Source organism: Triturus cristatus, chromosome 4_1, assembly GCF_964204655.1.
Source record: "Triturus cristatus chromosome 4_1, aTriCri1.1, whole genome shotgun sequence".
In the NCBI taxonomy this organism is placed as follows: domain Eukaryota; kingdom Metazoa; phylum Chordata; class Amphibia; order Caudata; family Salamandridae; genus Triturus; species Triturus cristatus.
The window spans coordinates 365,601,491-365,613,678 of NC_140585.1; the positions used below are offsets into that span (position 1 = coordinate 365,601,491).

Below are 12,188 nucleotides of genomic sequence, written 5' to 3' on the forward strand. Positions count from 1 at the left end.
TGTGTCTCCTACTAAACCTGGTAATTCCAAGAATCGGAAGAGGTGGACTCACTCACATTTGTGACATGCTTCATCATAGGCTACCTTGTCCCACCCTGGTGAGATGGTACTATCAAAGCGACCTCGACCTCTCACTGGACTATCCCGAAAGAGTTCATAGATATTAATCTTGTTTCTGGACAATGTGGTCAAGAATTTTTTCCAAAAAATACCTCAGAGTATAACACAAAAGTATCCTTTTATTAAGGTGGTACCCTGAGTATAATTTAAAAAGTACTGTAATGTATTGGCTGGGTATTTAGGTGGATGTTACGATCCTTGCATACCAATAGATTTAACCGACATGTTTCTGCACTTTTAAAAGCCTAAATGGTCTTGGGCATTCATCAGGGTTATTGTCTTGGGCCCTGACCTTTATTTAAAGTGGGGGTAAGGAATTTTCTTAGTAAAACCAGAGGAGACCTACCTCTCTGAAGGTAAGCACCTGGATATTATATCTAGTGACTGCAGGCGTATTGCCTCATGGTCTGTTGCAGGGGGCATTTACTATAGTTACACATACGTCAAGGAGAAATGCCCGCTTTGATCCTACCCATCCCATACCAACAGCCATCCTGTAGATGTCTGGCTCTGTTTTTAATAACAAATTTCCTTACCCTGTGTGCCACATTCATTTTAACGACCTGCGTCTTTCCCCATAGGGATAAATTGAGGGTGGATCATCTCTCCATTTCGTGCTGAATCTTAGTTAGTAGTGGGTTCAGGTGGTCTTCTATAACATTTAGACCAGCGTTCAGACAAATTCCTAAGTATTTGAGATTATTTGGTTTCCCTGAAAAACTGTGTGGTCCTAGAAATAGTATAGTAGAAGCAAGAGTCAAGGGCATAGCATCTCATTCACCCCAGTTAATGCGGTAGCCTGAAAAGGTAGAATGTTTCAATATCAGGGTCGTAAGATGTGCAAAGGATGTTGCAGGTTTGGAGAGAGTCAGTAATATGTCATTAGTTTTAACTAATCAATGTATTTTTCAGGACCCCCTGCTACTACTAACAATTCCCAGGGCAGAGAAAACACAATTCTACGGACAATTCTCTAAGCAAATAACTGTTTACTTCACAATGTTTGATACATTAATATGAAGGCCAAGCGTACACAAGAAGGAAATAATAAACATCCTTTGTTTTTACAAAATATCTCTAAAAACAATGAAATTCAATATGAATCTTATCATCAAAAGATAAAAGAACAAAGAAAAAAGAAAAGAATGAGGGCCCAGTAGTGCAAAAAATAAGGATGAATCCTTACCAATACTGGTAGTTCAGAAAACTGATGCAACTTGGAAATCTTAAAATTGCTGAGAGAAAAAATATGCAGGGACAAATAGTTTGAATAGACCACTGTAGGGACAAATAAGAAAAATATTTTAGGGCCTTTGAATTTCAAATTCATGAAGAAATCGTCTAATGTGCACATAATGGAAAATCCTCTAAAATTATGCCTTAAAAGATCTTTAAAATGCATATTGTACCTTGGTCAGTTCCCATCGGGCGCCAGCAAATTAGTCGAAGAAGTAATTTCTAGTAGGATGTAGCAAACATCAAAATTGATAAAAGAAATTCAATAAGATTTCCATCTTAATGAATCTAAATGCAGGGCATAAAGAAAAATGAATCATTGGAAAAGATCGAATAAAGGAAAGTTCCTGGCAGTCCCATTTAAAATTGCCGTAGAGGTAACCATCTTAACTGTCGGTATAGCCATGATGGATCTTATCGATAAGTATTTACCCTGAAATATAGGTTCTTCTCATGATCATTTCCACAAATCGAGAAATAGGGGTATTGAAGATACAGCTTAGCTTGTTTGTGGATAACTATGTATCAAGAGACATCACTCAATGGTTGTCTAGGTTAAAAGGAGAAGCATAACTGAGTGGAGAAGATGGTGTTTCATACAGCCATAAAAAGCCTTCATAAATGATGTGATATGCTGGAATCAAAACTAAAAGGACTAACATGTTCATAGAAATATAAAAAGTACTGGAACCCAATCACAAGAAAAAGGTCCTCAGAAAGTGAACATGTCAATAACATCAATTCGCCAACCTATATGCGATACAGTGTTGAGAAGTAGTGTGCATAGGGGCAATTACTAAGGTGGTGAACATGAAAACATTGTCTTAATAGGACAAATTGATATCAGCCTGTCTTTATTGGACTAAGTTAACTGGGGCTGGTGTTCATACAATCAGTATAAAATAATGCCTTAATCTCGCCAGCTGGAGTGAGGATGCCCAACATATCTGGGTGATTTCTGATGGCTATCTCTAGTGGCTGCGCGATCGCAACCCTTGCTGGAAACAAATCCTTCTTCATTGAGGATAGGGCACCCTCCCTCCTTGGCAAGTACCCTCAACTATCCTGTTCAGTGTCCAGGGCAGTGCACCTGTTCAGCTCAAGTATCAAAAGCAGCCGTGCATTCCTCTATTAATCCTAAAGTGTTGTGTGCTATGTCCTTTGCAGGAGACCACAGCAGTGGGGTTAGTGTAGAGCCACTTCACTTTGGACAAAAATTGTTGGCCAAGACTTATAGAATCCAGCACTCTGAATAGGTATCCCCACTCCACCCAATCAAAGGCTTTCTTGGTATCAAGAGAAACTACCAGCTTGAGCATGTGGGCCAGTGATCTTAAGCTTGATGCTGATGAGCGTTGTGGTATGAATCCCGCTTGGTCAGCATATCTCAGTAATACTAATCGGCCCTTTAGCCAATTTGCTAAAACCTTTACTAGGATCTTAAGATCAACATTGATGAAAGATATTGGCCTGTGACTTGCACAGCCGTTGGGGTCTTTGTCAGGTTTAAGTATGATTTATATTCTCATTTTGTTAGTGTCTGTAAGTGGGTAGGAGCCTTCTTAGATGTCATTATTATGTTCATTTTGCAGTATTGTGCAAAGTAGTTGACTTCGCCCGGGGTCTTGGAAGAGCGAAGTTTGTCAGTAATCTGACCTATTTAATCTTCTGTGATGTCGCCTGCTAATTAAGCACTCATCTAAGGGGATAGCCTGGGTATCAGTATGTTGGTGAGTAACTCTGCCTTACCCCGGGCTAGGCTCAAAGCATTCTGTCATATACAGTGTTTCATAGCAAGTGCAAAAAGAAAATAAGATATCAGTCTGATGAGTGAGCATCTCCCCTCTACCATTCCAAATGGCTGTAATCATGAGGGAAGCTTCCTACTGGCATAAATGGAAAATCAGTAAGCATCCTGCCTTTTCCCCATTCATATAGTGTCCCTGTTTTAAACTCAAAGTACACTTTCCTTCTTGAGAAGAGTATAGCACTTTAAGTTCAGGTTTCTTCTGCAGAAATTCCTTGTGTGTCTTGTGAGTGTAATGCATTGTAATGTTTAGTGAGGTGGGCTATCTTGTTTTTTAGAGCTACTAGGACTGCAAACGCTTGTCGTTTCGCAAAGCAAGAGACACGCAAATGATGGATGGAATGCGGAACAAATCAAACATTCACCCCCAGTCAAGAGATCTGGGTTAACCCTTTCCCTGCTGGGCCTCCCTCCCCCCGGTGCTAAGCCTTTTTCTGGCTACTTGGGGTGGTTCACACTTAGGCCCCTGTAACATTTTGTGTCCTTTTCTTCCAACATCATCAGGATTTTAAAGGTATTCAGGGTTTTTGGATTCCCCTGGAGGGGACCTAGAAATTAGTCAAAATACCCCAATTTATGTTTTTTATTGAAAAATGGCGAAAAAGTGCTGCAGAGGAAAGTGTCTGTTTTTTCCCCTGAAAATGGTATCGAAAAAAGGGTTTGTGGTGCTGAAATCCCCATCTTCCCAGCTTTCAGGGACAGACAGACGTTTGTCAGAAAACCAAAAGATTTACACAGTTTTGGCATTTTACTGGGACATAGCCTATTTTTGCTACTTTTTGTGCTTTCGACCTCCTTCCAGTTAGTGGTAGAAATGGGTGTGAAAGCAATTATGGATCCTGGAAAGCTATACATTTCCGAAAAGTAGACACAATTCTGAATTCAGCAAAGGGTCATTTGTGTAGATCCTTCAAGGTTTTTTGTAGAAACTAACAGTTGAAAATAGGACAAATTGAAAAAGTTGAAAAAAACAGCCATTTGTGGCAACATTTTCACCTGTAGCGTCTTCTAAGTAAATATTTAAAAACAACTACTCTTGGGAAGTGAATAACCAATCAATATGTACCCTATCTTTCAAACAATCACACCATACTACTTTACCTGTAGAGGAAAGGAAAAACCAGAGGATATGTATGTATACATATTTAATTAAAACATCATCAGAATGTACATCACATCATTTTCAACAATAATAAAAATTGATAAGATAATTTTTCATACAATGATTCAACATATTAAAAAGAAAACATCAAAGAGAGATAAAAACAACAGACATGCGTATTTGTCATTAGCACTGATTATTCCAAAAGAATCAATAACAGTACTGGCAACATTTGATTTTTTAGAGTCAATACTTTTGTTCCTCGGATGTAACCCCACAAGAATAGGCGTCGACGCGTTTCGGTGGTATCAAAGCACAATAAGACCACCTTCTTCAGGACAATGTATAAACTACCCCTCTTTCTTATAAACAACCTCTAGCATTAAGGCAACTTTCACTTAGATGTACCGTTCACATTCGGATGTTTGATGCATCGCCATTTTATCCTAATAAAAACCCTTGATAATGTGGGTCATCGAGTATTTCTTAAATCTCCCTTTTTTATTTTTTTCAATTAGGGAGTGATAGGCCTGTCATCAATTTGAAACCCTAGTTTTTTTACTCCAAAGGGATTACATTTTTCCCAACTCCACCTCAATAGGCGTAAAAAGATTCAAATTAATTTGGTACCGCTGAATAGTCAGTCCTTTAAATAAATATGACCTGTTAAGTGAATGAATGCATAGGCTTGTTCTTGATTGACATTCATAGAAAGGTTTCCCCAGGGAACTGGAGCTCAAAGTGTGGCTTTAAAATACTCTTCTGTCGTGCCAATAATCTCTGCATGCTGGTAAACGCGTTTGACAGATTTTTTAAAAGTAATATACCATTACATCCGCCCGACCCTTCTGGCTGTGGGGTTATATAGGACTTGTAGGTTCACCAAGAACCCGAGTAACCCAGAGCATATAACTGAGCTGCGTCTTGCAATGGTTTTTCATTGTGTACCAGTTATATAGCAATTCATTTGATAAAATATAAAGAGTGAAAAATAGGTATCAAGGACACCTAGGTATTTCCGAAATGGTAACAAAATATAGAGTTTAGAAGCAGCAGCTATTTGCACATCTCTGAAATTGTGGGTAGCCATAATAGCATGTGAATTATAGGATAGTGACTTCTTTTTTACACATTGTCTTACATTCGGAAGGCGGAAATGCATAGAAACTCAATAGGTAATAACAGTTGCTCTACAATTATGGATTCCCCTAATTCTCCCGATACAAATGGTACCTCACTTGTGTGGATAGGCCTAGTGCCCGCTGCAGGAAACGGCCCAAAACGCAACGTGGACACACCACATTTTTACAGTGAAAACAGACCCTTTTTATGCAAAGTGCCTAGCTGTGGATTTTGAACCCTAGCTCAGCCAGCACCTAGGGAAACCTAGCAAACCTGTACATTTTTCAAAACTAGACACCCAGAGGAATCCACTATGGGTTGGCTTGAGTGGCTCTCACCAGGTTCTGTTACTCAGAATCCCTTGGAAACCTCGAACTTTGTAAAAAAAAGAAATCCTCATATTTAAGTGATGGAAAGTTCTGGAATTTGCGTGGATCCACAAAATTCCACCCACCCCGCATTCCCCAAAGTCTTCCGCTAAAGATGGTAACTCACTTGCGTGGGTAGGCCTAGTGCCCGCAACAGGAATTTGAACCCCAGCTCTGCCAGCACCTAGGGAAACCTAGCAAACCTATTCATTTTTGAAAACTAGAAGCCAAGGGGAATCCAGGATGGGGTGACTTGTGTGGCTCTCACCAGGTTCTGTTACCCAGAATCCCTTGCAAACCTCAAACTTTGTAAAAATCCAGCAGACAGCACTAAATAGAGAAGTGATAGCATCTACATCACTGAATAACAGTGAGTTACAGGGGTCCCAAGAAGCTAATATCGACCATGAAGTATCTCCAACAAATATGCGACGATTTGCCACACATTCCCTTACAGCCAGCCAACCAGTACAAGGATATAAAGAGGAGAAAAATAATACAATTATTTTTACACCTGAATACACATCACGGGGAAGTACGGACACACTAAACAGGTCCAACATTCTACACATTTTTCATCATATCCCAGAGCTCTCAACCATCTCCAGTGAAGACCTCACCCAAGTTCAATTTAAAATCCTGGACAACAATACAACTAGAGAGTCAACAATACTAAAATGGTCCGACGGGTCGTTTGTACAAACAATTATGGAAGAAAAAGAAAGGTTTGCAAACTGGGGGATTAATGTTAACACCGCAGAAGAAGAGAAATATCCATTTATGCTAAAAAGAGGATTGTGTCTAAATCCTACAAAACTCCCACGAAAGTCCATCTTAAAAGGGACAAACTATGTCCCTCGCACAACATCATTCCCTAACATAAAAATACAGTTTTTGCCCAAGTCCATTCAGACAAAGCGCAACTACCTCAAAATAATCTCATGGAATGTTTACGGACTAAAAGCCTCATTACAGAACAAGGAAGTATTTGAATTCTTGCAGTCAGGGGACCTGTGGAGACATCAAAATTACCTGTAACAAAACGACCTAGTTTTGCGAAGGGGCTCACGCGCGCTCGATGGCCATCTATGGAAACCTACCAATCCCAGACATCTTTAAAAACTAGACACCCGGGGAAGTTCAGGGAGGTATGGTTTGTGTGTACCCCTCTCCCCCCCCCCCCCCCAACGTTTTCCTATCTAGAATCCCCTCCAAACCTCAAATTTAGCTGAAAAAATCAAATGTTTCTCAAATTCTGTGTGGGAAAGTATTCAATCACCGGGCTGACACAAATTTCCTACCACCCAGCGTTTCCCCAGGTCTCCCGATAAAAATGGTACCTCACTTGTGTGGGTGGGCCAAGGACCCGCGACAGGCAAGGACCCAATATGTATTGTGGAGACATCAAAATTACCTATCACAAAACAACCTGGTTTTGCCAGGGGGGGCACCTAGGTTTTTGGCCCGGGCTTGGCGGCCATCTTGGGAAACCCACCAAACCCACACATTTCTGAAAACTAGACACCCGGAGTAGTCTAGGGAGGTATGGCTTGCGTGGACCCCCCACCAATTTCCTACCCAGAATCCCCTGCAAACCTTAAATTTAGCAGAAATAAATCACATATTTCGCACATTTCGGTGTGGGAAGGCTGTGGGATCACCGGGCTGACACAAATTTCCTACCACCCAGCATTCACCCAGGTCTGGTACCTCACTCGTGTGGGTGGGCAAAGTACCTGCGTCAGGCAAGGGCCCAAAAGGTATTGTGGAGACAACAAAATGACCTATCACAAAATGACTTGGTTTTGCAAGGGGGGGCACATGGATTTTTGGCCCGGGCTTGGCGGCCATCTAGGGAAACCTACCAAACCCACACATTTCTCAAAACTAGACAACTTAGGGAGTCCAGGGAGGTATTGCTTTTGTTGATCCCCAAGGTTTCCCTACCCAGAACAACCTGCAAACCTCAAATTTAGCTGAATAAATCACTTTTTCCTTACATTTTTGTGTCCGATCACCGTGCCGGCACAAATGTCCTACCACCTAGCATTCCCCTTGGTCTCCTGAGTAAAATGACACCTCACTTGTGTGGGTGGGCCAAGGGCCTGTGACTGGGAAGAGCCAAAAACATAGTGATTAAGAGAATAGCACAGCGAATTCTAAGTTCTACATTAAAAAAAAATTATTTTTTTTAGCTGATTCTGTATTGGACAGCCACACAAGTGAGGTATGATTTTACTCAGGAGACCCTACGGAAGCATGTTGCTATAAGATGTGTGGATTTCATTGAAATTATGTACACACCCAACATATGAATATGTGATGACAGGTATGAAAAGGGACCCCTGACCATGGTGCATGTTTCCTTCACGGTCCCTAGGTGCCAGTATCATGTGCCAAACTGAAGAGCTGCAAATTAGCGTTTCCTGAGGACACTCTTAGTGGCTGTAAGCTGAGTCTCCAAGCACACAGTGCAACTCACTCCATAAACGGTGGCTGGATTCTGTAACAGGAAACAACTTTTCTGTGACCTAAGAACAAGAGTGCAAAGCATTGGCTTATGCATGTGCGTAGCCTTGGTACGACTCTGCCCACAAAGAGTTCAAGTGTGTTTGAAAATCGACGGAACACCGGCACTACTTGGAAAATTAAAACAAATAGGCAAGAGTGCCGCTCGCAAGACAGTGACATCTGTCGTCAGCAAAGAGTAATGAGTCATACTACTCATAGTGAAACTTCACAAGACACCATTCCTATTGGCATTCCATATACGCCCCTCCCCCCAAAACAAATAGAAATTACCGGATTAAAGAATAGACTATAAAAGTATATCAAGTTTAATTTCACAAACTATACACACAACCATGCGAAGGAGGGATGAGCACCGGTGCAACCCCCCTGTAGGCACAACCATTTTACAAACATCTGTGGTAGATGGACAGACTGCCACACACTTGTGTTGGTGTGAGGCACCAGGAGATATGTCAGATGAACCGTCTCTGGGCAGCTGCAAGCGGTGGCTCAGTAATGCGGCAGTCGGTGCTCCGGGGCCAGCGCTCACGTAGCTTTGTTTATGTTGCTCTACTGTGGCAGTCCTGAGAGATCTCAATCAGAGAAAAGTTGGAGACCTGGGTGGCAACAGCAAAGTGCCGCCTGATGGTGCACAGCCAAAGAGAAGGACGGAGGGTGAAAACCCAGGATAGCAGCGCTCTCTAGAAGATTCGCTGCTCTTTCTCACATGCACCTGGTGATCTGCAGCTGCTGGAAATGGTGTATGTGTGCTGCTGCCTGAAGCACGCGAATGTACCTGCGCGTATAACGGTTTACAGAGCGCAGCAGGGGGAGGCACAAGAATCCTTGCTGGCAGTTCTTCGTCATAAGAGTGATTCAGAATGGTAACACACATCCCTATTCTACCAGGTTTACATGCAGCCATAAAGAAATGTTATATATTAAAACAGCTATGGGCGCCGAAGCTCCATGTGCACCCACTGAAGTACAAGCAGGAAGCAAAGGAAAAAAATAGTTGGCTAACCAAACAAAGTGTAAAAATACAGTACTTGCTCCCTGCACTGTGGAAGGAACGAAAGAAGAAAAGGAGGGACAAAGAGGCAGGACTGACAACTAACAAGCAAGGATTTTTAAAGGACATTAAAACAAATAGAAAACAGGGGGATGGCTTTAAGCCCACAAGAAGTATATACTAAAGTATATACAAGAGGTCTTGAATGCTCGGCCTAAAAATAGTGGATAAATTGGGAATAGGTGGTTTGGTTGGTGCTGGTGCGGGAGCAGTGACGTGGCCAGGCTGCCTCTCTATGAATGAGGCCCCTAAACTCTGATTTTTTTTTAAACGTTGCCATTGTGTTTACTTATGTGCTTTTTCTTTAATTACAACATGATGTAAGGTCTTCAAATGTCACCATTCTACATCTGCGAAATATTTTGCTTAATCTTCTACTTCCAACACAATGAATCCATTGACACAGAATTACCTCGTTTTCATCAAATAAAGTTTACTTTTAATCGAATCAGTTTAAAAACTGCACCGGTCGTCTCAATGGGTCCGTGTTAATTGACTACCTGTTCTTGTTTCCTTCTCTGCACTTCGTTTATTTCCCTATGGCATTTTCTGCCTTAGACATTAGTCTTTTCTCTCTCACCCCTCTAAACCCTTCCTTCTCTCACACCCCCGCTCCCCCTCAATCCTGGGTATTGGCTTGTGGCAAGACCCTCCCAACTCATCACAGATTAGAACTCCACACTAACTAACTTCCCTTCCTAGGGAGTAAACCCAGGAAGCTAGGTGAAAGGCAGAGAGGTTAGGGGAATCTTCTTGTCTGACTGTAAGGACTTAAATGCTAGAGCCAGAAATGCGCTATAGCTTTTCTCCCCTCACATTCCTCACTAAATCGTTTCCCCTGCCTCGACCATATTATTCAGAAAACCAAATAATTCCTTTCACAGAATCTGTGATTGACTGACCATTCCTGATGTCTTTCTGATGTCCTCAAGTTGCACCATCACAACTCCTGGGTGGAAGATTTAGTTCCTTGTCTATGTGTTGTATGATCATCCTTTCGGTTGCTTCTCTGGCACCTCTGGGCATAGTTTTCAAAGCACATATTGTGTCTACCCCGTTTCTATGGTGTCTTCTCTGCTGATCCTATGTAAACACCTCAGATCATGTGCAGTGGTTGGTTCATAATGCCCATTCCATAAGTTGTTCTCTGCGCTCCTAAGTGGACTCCTCAGATCATATATCATGGGCTGGTACATAATGTTCAACACCTTAATGGCTCCTTGTAGAATATATAGGGTGCCTCCTTAAGGACCACTCTTTTGCTGCACTCAGGCAGACTCCACTGAGCAAATGTTACAGCTTGTTGTATAATTCCCATTATTGTGGGTTGCTCCCTTCCACATATGAGTGGACTACTCAGGTATCTACTCTGCATGTGTAATGTCTATTACTGTGAGTTTGCTCAGTCAGGAATCAATGAAGTCCTCAGGTATATTTTAAGTTTGGGCGAATCGTGGGGGATGCTCTGGCAAGCCACTTTTGACCATCACGACATACCTTGGGCTTGTTGAACAATGTCCATGCCCATGGGTCACTTTCTCCTGCTTCTATGTGGGCTCTGGAGCACATACTATACTTGATTCAAGTTTGTTGTAACTGTCAAGGGTGTCACTCAATATCAATATGAGTCAACTGCATGAAACAGACCATTCCAAAGCTGGATGAGATCCACCTGCGCAGCCGTGTATGTCATCACCCTTTTCACCTACACCCTTGCATCGGTGCAGGTGCAAAGTTTGCGGAGTCTCTGCTATACATGCATAACTCCAAAACACGCCCCTCACAGGCCATACTGCTGTCACATACTTTCTATCCATACATGTGTGGCATGTAAGGGGTTATCGTCTATATTTGACCCCTTTCCGCTTCAGATCTGGGCATAGGCTCAGCAGCGATATTCAATAAGAGCACAATGCAGATTTTCAGATAGTTTTTCAAAATTATACCTATATAGGCCACACGGCAGACACACCCTGTCATCCACAGCACTGCCACAGAGTACCAGGTTACCCATCTGCAAACTGCTCTCGGATCCTCTGTAGGGGTCATTCATGAACACAACTACAATACAATACTATGCGAGACTCTGTTTTATGGTCACATTTTGCTTCAGGAACGTGCTACTTCCAAAAATGCAGTTTGATCAGCACTACTGTTCTTGCACTGCGTTTCTGTGAAATATCCTGTGTTGATAATCAGTGGAAAGCACCGCTTTTAGCAGTAGTTTTAAGCTCACGACCCCAATGTAAGTAAGATTTACCAGATCAATTTGAAAATACAGAAAGCGCCAAATGTGTCAAATGTTGCATCTCATGGGAAATCGCCTTGCTTCTTTCAGTCCTTGCCCATGGAGTGTCGTCTCTCCGCTTCAATGTGTTTGAACTAAGATGTTGTTTCAGATACATGCAGCGGAGCCCCCCTACTGCCCCCATTGACCTTTCCACACACAGTCAATATTCTACTCTGTGTTAAAAAATCCATGTCTCTAAGTTACATAAGCAAGGGTGACTGACAGAAACCACCCAGAGTGAATGTTACATCCCTAGAGGGTGTCTCAGAGTGAATGTTACATCCCTAGAGGGTGTCTCAGAGTGAATGTTACATCCCTAGAGGGTGTCCCAGAGTGAATGTTACATCCCTAGAGGGTGTCCCAGAGTGAATGTTGCATCCCTAGAGGGTGTCTCAGAGTGAATGTTACATCCCTAGAGGGTGTCCCAGAGTGAATGTTACATCCCTAGAGGGTGTCTCAGAGTGAATGTTACATCCCTAGAGGGTGTCTCAGAGTATATTTTACATCCCTAGAGGGTGTCTCAGAGTATATTTTACATCCCTAGAGGGTGGCTCAGAGTG

General features: G+C 42.2%; 1 protein-coding gene across 6 annotated transcripts in view; it reads left to right on the forward strand.

Annotated features, from left to right (window-relative positions):
• Positions 1-12,188, forward strand: part of BICD1 (BICD cargo adaptor 1) — a 726,242-nt gene that overhangs the window by 481,273 nt on the left and 232,781 nt on the right. The window lies entirely within an intron of this gene.